Below are 9,262 nucleotides of genomic sequence, written 5' to 3' on the forward strand. Positions count from 1 at the left end.
GAGCCCAGGCAACTATGTATGCTAAGCAAGACTCTGCCAAACAAACTACATTTCACCTCCCTTGTTTTCCTTTACATTTTTTTTTACATTTATTTTGTGTGCACATATGTATGTTTACACATGCATGTTCCTGGTCTGATCCAATTCAGAGAATATATTAAATTATGTCTTTTTAAGTCTCTTTAATCTGGAGCAGTTTCTTGGGCTTTACCTTTTATTATCTTAATACATTTTCCATGTCAGATGAGTCATGTTTCCATATAATAAGGCTCCAGGGAGATCTCACATGTGGTATAAAAACCCAATCATCAAGCTTATGAACCACAAAAGGATCCATTAGTATTTTTACGGAGCAAGCAGGCCAGTGATATAGAATGTCCCTGAATTTTAGGTTGTTTGTTGTTTCCTTCTAATTAGATTCCAGTTGCTAATTTTGGATAGCTGTGTCTCAGCAGGGAGGTTGCAGGGCTCTCAGAGGATCATCTGTAGAAGCATACAGAAGCTATTGTCTATCCCTAAGTGTGTTAAATTAGAGGCCTTGCTATGTCGCCCAGGCTAGTCCTGTGCTCAAGTTATCCCCCTGCCTTAGTCTCCCAAGCAGCTGGAACCATGAGTCCTCACTTAGCATAGCAGCTTTATCATAGATGAAGATAGTTTTTTGCTAAATTTCTCACTGTGAAGTTACTCCTTTTCCCTTTATAACTAAAACATATCTTTTATGAGGTTCAGGACATAGTTCTGTAACATTTACAGAACTTGTCTACCATGCTGGAGTTCTAGCTTCTGACGCCAGCTTTCCAAAAGAAAAACAAATATTTTTTTTGTGTGTGGAGGATTTGATGCTGATTTTGTTGATACAGAAGTGCCAACATTTTACCCCATAGTGTTAGCATCCACTGATACTATTTGAAGAAAAACCTTGCTTTGTTCTTTTTTCTAAGAAAGGGTCTTGCTGTGTAGCCTAGGAGGAATTCAAACACAGGACTACGCTCAGGGTTCTGCCTCCTGAGTGCTCCCAGCATATTGTGTGACATGATGCCCAGCTACATTTTTGCTTTTAGAGACAGAGTGTCTCAATGGTAGTCCTGGCTCACCTTGTGCCTGCAATCTTCTGCTTCCACCTCCTGAGTGCATGACAGGCATACGCCACCATGACTGTCGAAAACTTTCCTCGTGATTATGGTCACTGCCCAGTGACATTTCTCTCCAGCCTTGGGCTTGCCTTCCCGGGTCAGAACTTTGCCCTTTCCCGGGTGGCTCTGGTGTTTTGTGTTGGTGCTGTTGCTTGTTTGGTGCTGGGGATCCTCAGAGCGTCACGCACGCTTAGGCAGAGCCCCTCCTGCCAGCTTTGTGATACATTAAAAAAAGAATCTTTTATAAATAGCATGTGTAGCGCCTTCATTCTCTCCCGCTCCCTCCTCCCCTCCCTCTGTATTTCTCTCTCTGCCTCTCTCCCTCCCTCCAGCTCTTGTCTCTCCACAGGGGCTTGCCCTGTAGCTGACCTGGAACTCTAATTCCTCCTGCCTTCGCTTTGGGCCCAGGTTAGTTGATTTGACCAGCACACTGGAGGTGGGGGTGGGTGGGAGAGAAGCAGGTTAATTGATTTGTTGGTAGTGTGTCTTATCTGTGATACAGTTGGCAGCAGATGTCTGTCACCATCCTTATGCTTTTCTCAGACATCTCCTACTGTGTTTCCTAATTCTCCCCTAAGGGTGCTTTTATCAAGGGACTAGCCTGTCTTCCCTTTTATCTCTCAGTGACATTTGCTGTAGCTGACAGCTACATCTTCCTCCAACCACTATGTCCCCTGGTTCCTCAGACACGTTCTTCTTTTGGCTCACCTGTTTTATTGACCTGCTCAGCCATTTTAATTGAATTTAAAAAATTAATTACGAGGCACCTGTGGTGGTGCATGTCCTAAATCCCAGCAACCCAACAGAGGCAGGCTGATCTCTGTAAATTCAAGGCCGGCTTGGTCTACGTAGTGAGCTCCAGGCCAGCCAGGACTACATAGTGAGGTCCTGTCTCACAAACAAACAATTAACTGTGTATTTATGTGTGTCTGTTTGGGTATCTGCATATAGTGCAAGCGGCAAAGGAGGCCAGAAGAGGTGGTTGGCTCTCCTGGAGTTAAAGTTACAAGCCGTTGTGAGCTCTCACATGTGGGTGCTGGGAAGTGAACCTGGGTTCTCTACAAGGTTAACCACTGAACCACCTCTCTAGCACCCAGCTGAATTTTTTGGGTACAGGGTCTTGCTCTGTTTCTCAGGTTAGTCTTGAACCCCTGAGCTCAAGTGATTACTTTGTCCTGTCCTTCTGAGTCTCGAGGACATGGAAACAACGCCTCTACTAGTTACTAAGCCACTTCCCATTTTGAGATAGGATCTTTCTGGGTCACTGCCTAGGCTGACCTCAAACTAAAGAGCTTGCTTCAGGCTCCTAAGTGCTGGGATTACAGGAATGGACTGGAACGGACCATTGCACCCGGCCCCGCTCAGCTTCCCGTTGCCCACCTCTACATTCAGCAGGTCCACACAGATCAGTCCTAGACATTCTTGTCTTCCTGCAGCACCCTGTCCCTTGCCAGGCTCTAATCTTCAGTAAATGGCTGGATCTAATTAGGGCTCATCTAATCCTATATACTGAGACAAACACTCTCTTACTGATCTATGTCTCCAGCCACAATCATATACATTTAAACACAATTTACGATTTGGTGAATAGGGCCAGGTATGTTAACTCTGTTGGTGGAGTGCTTGCCAATCGTGCAGGAGGCCCTAGAGCTGCATAAATGGGGTATGTGGGAATTGTGAGCAGGAGGTTTCCAAGTTCAAGGTCCTCCTTAGCTATACAGGGAATTAGAGAACAGCTTGGGTTAGAGACCGTTTCTAAAAAAAAAAAAAAAAATCTGGTGAATACTAAAATTGTCTTTCTAAACCCAGTCTTTAGGGGCAGCGGTGGTGCATGCCTTTAATCCCAGCACTCAGGAGGCAGAGCCAGGCAGATCTCTGTGAGTTCGAGGCCAGCCTGGTATACAGAGCAAGTTCCAGGACAGGCACGAAAACTATACAAGAGAAACCCTGTCTTCCCCTTCAATCCCAACAACCATAGTGTTTCCTCAATTTGAAAAGATATTCATCCATTCACTTATTTTGTCTCTTTCTCCACCCCTTCCTTCCTTCCTTCCTTCCTGCTTGCCTTTCTTTCAGACAGGGACTCATTGTGTAGTCCTGGCTGACTTGGAACTCAATTTGTAGAAAAGGCTGGTCTTGAACTTGCAGAGATTCACCTACCTCTGCCTTCCTTCCGGCTGAGATTAAAGGCGTGTATAACCACACCTGAATTCATTTATTTATTTTTGAATTAGGATCTCATGTAACTCAGGCTACCCTTTAGATCCCAATCTTCATTGCCTCTACCTCTGGAGTGCTGGGAATACAGGTGAGTGCTACCATGCCCCAAGACTAGGACAAGAGCTTTTAAATTTGTCATGAATATCAGAGAACAGTGAATTTTTTTCTTTTCTTTTCTTTTTTTTTTTTTTGTGTGTGTGTTTTCGAGACAGAGTTTCTCTGTGTAGCTTTGGAGCCTGTCCTGGAACTCACTTTGTAGACCAGGCTGGCCTCGAACTCACAGAGCTCCCTCTGCCTCTGCCTCCTGAGTGCTGGGATTAAAGGCGTGTGCCACCACCTCCTGGCTGAGAACAGTGAAATTTCTAACCATTTCTCTCCTCATCTCACTCAGTTAATGCATCACCATTTAATCATCCAGGTCTAACTTTGTGAGTCAATCCCTCATTGTCTTGTTATTACTAACCACCAGCCAGTCCCATATCTAGTCCATTTGTAAGTCTACCCACGCCCTCCTCACATCAATCATTTCCTGCTTAAAGCAGGGACAGACTCCTTGTCTCATTTCTTACTCTACCCCCTCCCAATAAACAAGCATCCTGAAGCAGTTATCTTAAAGGGGGGTAAAAGTTCATTTCCTTGTTTAAAATGCATTCAAACCATCTAACAATAGCATAGCCTCAAAGCCCTGTATGATGTCCCCTGCCTATTTCCCCAGGTTGTTTTTGGTGACTTTGCCCTTTGCCCTGTATCCCAGCAATCTTAGCTTTTCTCATTCCTTCTCAGAGGGGAAGCTCCAGAAAGCCATGGGTTTTTATGCTCTATCCTTTGGTGTAGAGGTCAGCTGATGAATTGCAAAGCATCCAATGCAGTGCCTCCTGGCGTATATAGTAAGCCTTCAGTTTTACAATGAAAGAATAGTTGAATACATGCATGCCATGGTTAAAGTTTTTGTGTTTGCATGATGGGGAAGGGGTGTTGTACCATACCATGCCTGCAACGGCACGTACATGGAAGTCAGCAGATAGAGACTGTAGAGTTTGCTTCTCTCCTTCCACCCGATGAGATGGGATCCAGGAATCAAGCTCAGGTCATCAGGCTTGCATGGCAAATGTCTTTACTGCTAAACCATCTCACTGGCCTTTTACTCTTAGGCTGTTTTCATGGGCTGGAATATTTCCCCAAATCTTAACATTGTTGGTTTCCTTTGCCTTATGCTAGTCCCCACTCTTTTTTTTTTTTTTTTTTTTCTTTTTTTTCTCTAGACAGGGTTTCTCTATGTAGTTTTGGGCCCTGTCCTGGAACTCACTTTGTAGACCAGGCTGGCCTCGAACTCACAGAGCTCCTCCGCCTGGCTCTGCCTCCCGAGTGCTGGGATCAAAGGCATGTACCACCACCACCTGGCTCTAGTCCCCACTCTTATTAGTATTTTAGGAGGACTTCTTGTTAAAAGTGTGTGTGTGTGTGTGTGTGTGTGTGTGTGTGTGTGTGTGTGTGTACCACTTATGGAGGCTGGAGGACAACCTGAAATGTCATCCTCAGGAATGCCATTTACGTCTTTTGAGACAGGGTGTTGCATTGGTTTGGAGCTCATCAGAGAGTCCAGGAATCCCCCAGCATTTCGGCCCCAGGGCTTGGATTATGATCGTATACTGCCATGTCTGGCTTTTACATAGGTGCTGAGGATCTTTTACATGGGTTCTGGGAATTAAAAATTCAGGTCCCTGTGTTTGCAGAGAAAATCTCTATTAACAGAGTCATCAGCGGGGCAGTGGTGGTGCACACCTTTAATCCCAGCACTTGGAAGGCAGAGGCAGGCGGCTCTCTGTGAGTTCGAGGCCAGCCTGGTCTACAGATCCAGTTCCAGGACAACCAGGGCTGCACAGAAAAATCCTGTCTCAAAAAAACAAAAAACAAAAACAAAAACAAAAAACACAAAACAAAACAAAAATTAAAACAAACAAACAAAAAAAGCCATCACCTAGTTGATATAGTGGTGCACACCTTTATTCCCAGCACTGGGGAGGCAGAGGCAGTAGGATCTCTGTGAGTTCAAGGCCAGCCTAGTCTACATACTGAGTTTCAGCAGAGCCAGTGCTAAATACATGGCTACCCTGTCTCAGGAAAATCAAAACAAAACAGAGCTGTAGATGTAATCAACCTTCTTATTAAATAAGAAACACAGAACCAATGCAAAGAAGAAAGCCAAGAGGTCAGAGCTAAGAGCTAAAACCTTACCCTTCCTCCTGCAGTGGTCCTACCTCTCCGAACCAGAACTACCCCTTTGTTAAAGTCTTTATATAGAATTCCTGTTCTGCCTTCTCATTGGTTGTAAACCCAACCACATGACCGCCTCCTCACGGCCTGTCTGTATAGGCCTCCAGGTTTTCCATGCTTGCTATTGAGATTAAAGGCATGTGTATCCAATAATGGCTGTATCCCTGAACACACAGAGACTTACCCAGCTCTGCCCACCAAGTGCTGGGACTACAAGCGTACGCCACCACTGCCCTGCTTTCCCACGGCTTGCCAATAGCGCTGACCCCCGGGCAACTTTATTTATTAACACAGAGCCATTGCCCAGCAGTGGGAGGATTTTTTTTTTTGACATACATTTCCACAGTCAGCATTCCTTTCCTTGGCATTTTCCTGCATTATTTTCTTCGTAACACCATCACTTGGAATTATTTGTGAATTTTGTTCTCTTGCCTCCTTTTAATTGGAATCTTAATGAGAGCACTTTTCTGTTCTCTCCTATCTTCATTGTTTAGAGCAGTGAATGGCACGTGGTACATATTCCATACATTCACTGCACAGGAAATTTTGTTATGTGTGCATTTTTTTAAAAACCACATAAAAAGCAGTTTCTGAGACTTCAGACAGTTGAAATTTTAAAAATTGGTAGACTGCTGCATCATTAAAATATTTGTGCCCATCAAAACTTTAGAACAGGCCTGATAGCACAAGCCTATAATCCCAGGAGGTTATAGAGTGGGTTCAAGACCAGCCAGGGCAACTTAATGAGACCCTGCCTGAAAATTTAAAAAAATCAAAGAGGGCTGGGGATATGGATCAATGTAAGGCCCTTGCCTAGCAGGCATGAGGCACCAAGTTCATTCTGAAATACTATAAATAAATAATGTTTTCGAGCTGGGGAGATCACCCAGTCCATAAAGTGTGTGCTGCTCAAACTTGAGGAACATATAACCCACACAGAAAAGCACGACCTGGTAGTGCCCACCTGTAATCCTCAGCACTGAGAAGACAGAGGCAGATCCTGGGGCTCGCTGGCCAGACTGCCCAGCTTGATCTGTTAGTACCAGGTCCCAGGGAGGAAATGTACCTTAAAAAACAAGATGGGTAGCTGTCCATAGCCTGTAGCTGACCTCTGGCCTCCACAAGCATGCGCACGCGCGCGCACACACATGCACGCGTGCATGCTCACACACGTACATGAATGAAGAAAAGAAATAAAAAAGGAAATGATATGACTGTTCCTAGGTATGGTGGAGGAGAAAGTTTATTGTTGATGAAAGGGAGAGCATAGGCAGAGGGAGAGACACCTGGGAGAGCCCAGAGTGAACATGGCTGAGCTAGGCTACGTGAGGAGAGTGGGTGAAGGGAGAAGAGGAGAGGAGCTGCTGACCTAGAGGGAAATCCTGGGCCCAGAGACTGGCCAGGACAGTAGACGGTAGACCAAAAAGTGCAGGTAACCAAAACGGCTGGATTGTATAGAGGCTGGATTGTATAGAGAAGGGCAGCTGGGGTAAGGACAGCCCAGCCGCTGGGCTGGAGAAGTTTAAGGTAGGTGGTGGGGTATGCCAGCCATAACCCTGTAACAGGTAGGGATGGAGGGATGCAGGGAGAACTTGGTGACCACAGTCTGCTTTGATATGTTAATGGACACCTCAGTTAGCTATTTGCCCCCAGTTTGAGACCTAACAGTACACACACACACACACACACACACACACACACACACACACACAAACAGTAGTGAAGACATCTGAAAATGTGACAATAACTAAGACATTAAGAAAAAGAAACATGCAGACAGAAACAAAGACTGGCTTCCTCATATATTGCAGTAATCTTACTCTGGTTATAAAAGAGAAAAAGGTTTTAGAGTGTTTATTTAAGACCCATTTAGATAGATAGCACCACCTCTCCTGGTACCTTTCCTTCGTGTCATTTCTGATAACCTGACCTCTGAGACTCTTAATCCATCAGAGAAGACATAATATGGTTAAATCTCAAAAGGATCTCTAGAGGCCACGGGTACAGGGCATGGCAGCCTTCCAAGGCCACATCTACCTCTGGCGATGTCGAGGGATCCTCCCTGAGACTTCTTTAGCTACTAAAACCATTCCAAAAGCAAACGGCTTCTTGTTAATAGACCCAGAGAGGAGAGCAAATATTGCTGCATTCGACAAATGTAAGTCCTCATCAGCCTCACTCCCGTGCTTTCTTTTCAATTTAGCAGCAAGGCTTAGTTACTGATGGCCCTTATTCCATGTCCAGTGCTGCTCCCAAAGGGGTCTACGGAAGAACAATTCGTGACATCCCCATCAATTCCTACCTCCCAAGGCTGTCATGCCTTTGAGCATTAAAAGCAGGACGCTGGCCTCAGCTTTTCACTGTTTTCAGTTATTTAAACAAAACTGTAAGCCATATATTTGAATGGATTTTAGTTTTTCTCCCTGTGGATGTTTTATATCCTCAAGTCTTTTGCTTTGTGGTACTTCTTTTTTCTTGCTTAGCCAGTAGTTTTGTAGGGGTTTTTTGTTTGGAAACTGAATCTTGCTGAATACTGCTAGCTGGCCTGGAACTATGTAGGCCAGGTTACCCTCAAACAATTCTGCCTTTGCACTCAAGAACTGGGATTACACGTCACTCTGTAGGCTTTATCATCACTAACCGTTCTGTTTCTCTAAGTTTCAACCAGTGTCGGAAGAGAATGTTAAAAGTATGACCTTACTTCATCTTCAAAACAGCACAGCAAAGTACAGGTCATGGACAGTGAAACCGCTCTCTGCAGACAAAAAGAGCAAAGGTCTCTGACCTTTGGTTGCTATTAGTGTTGTCAGTGGGGAGTTTCCAGCTTGTCATTCCAAAGCCTGGGTTTTTTTCTGTGCACTTGGCTGTACTCTGAGAGGGCAGTCTTTTTTTTTTTTTTTTCGAGACAGGGTTTCTCTGTGTAGCTTTGCGCCTTTCCTGGAACTCACTTGGTAGCCCAGGCTGGCCTTGAACTCACAGAGATCCACCTGGCTCTGCCTCCCGAGTGCTGGGATTGAAGGCGTGCGCCACCACCGCCCGGCTTGAGAAGGCGGTCTTAAAGGACAGTTGGCTGTGGATGTCCTCAGTTAAAAAAGAGTTTGTCTTTTTTGTTTGCTCAGTGCTGATTAACGCCCCGCCCCCAGTCTCAAGTAGTCCAAGCTGGCCTTGAACTTCTGCTCCTAGGGCCTTAACCTCCGGATACACCACCACCCCAGGATTATGGGGTGCTGGGGATTGAGCACAGGACTTAGTGCATGCCAGGCAAAGCATCCTACCAACCGAGACACTTCCTCACCCCGATTGCTTCTCGAAAAATACTCTTCGAAAATGGTAAAGGGTTGAAAACAGAGGTGTAGTGTAGGCGCTTTAGGGGACGGCAGGGACTGATGGCAGAGTCCCCTTGCTCCGGAAGGCTGATAGGCCCGGGGGTTGCAGTTTGTTTAACCGGTTTCTGTGGTCCCGGAAAGGCGTGCCCCAGTCATACTGAGCCCCCGGGCACACGAGGGGCTACAAGTCCGCGCCGGGGCGGGTAGATGCACGGCCCACACCTCCAGAGCTTCCCAGGACCCAAGGGTGGGGGGGCTAGGTGGGCTGGGAGCCAGGGTTCGCATTGGGTCTTCCACGGTGGACACTCA

At 45.8% G+C, this 9,262-nt stretch overlaps 1 pseudogene; it reads right to left on the minus strand.

Annotated features, from left to right (window-relative positions):
- Positions 1 to 237: 237 nt before the first annotated feature.
- Positions 238 to 333, minus strand: LOC131915767 (small nucleolar RNA U13; annotated as a pseudogene).
- Positions 334 to 9,262: the final 8,929 nt, after the last annotated feature.

This window comes from Peromyscus eremicus, chromosome 7 (genome assembly GCF_949786415.1).
Source record: "Peromyscus eremicus chromosome 7, PerEre_H2_v1, whole genome shotgun sequence".
Lineage (NCBI taxonomy): Eukaryota > Metazoa > Chordata > Mammalia > Rodentia > Cricetidae > Peromyscus > Peromyscus eremicus.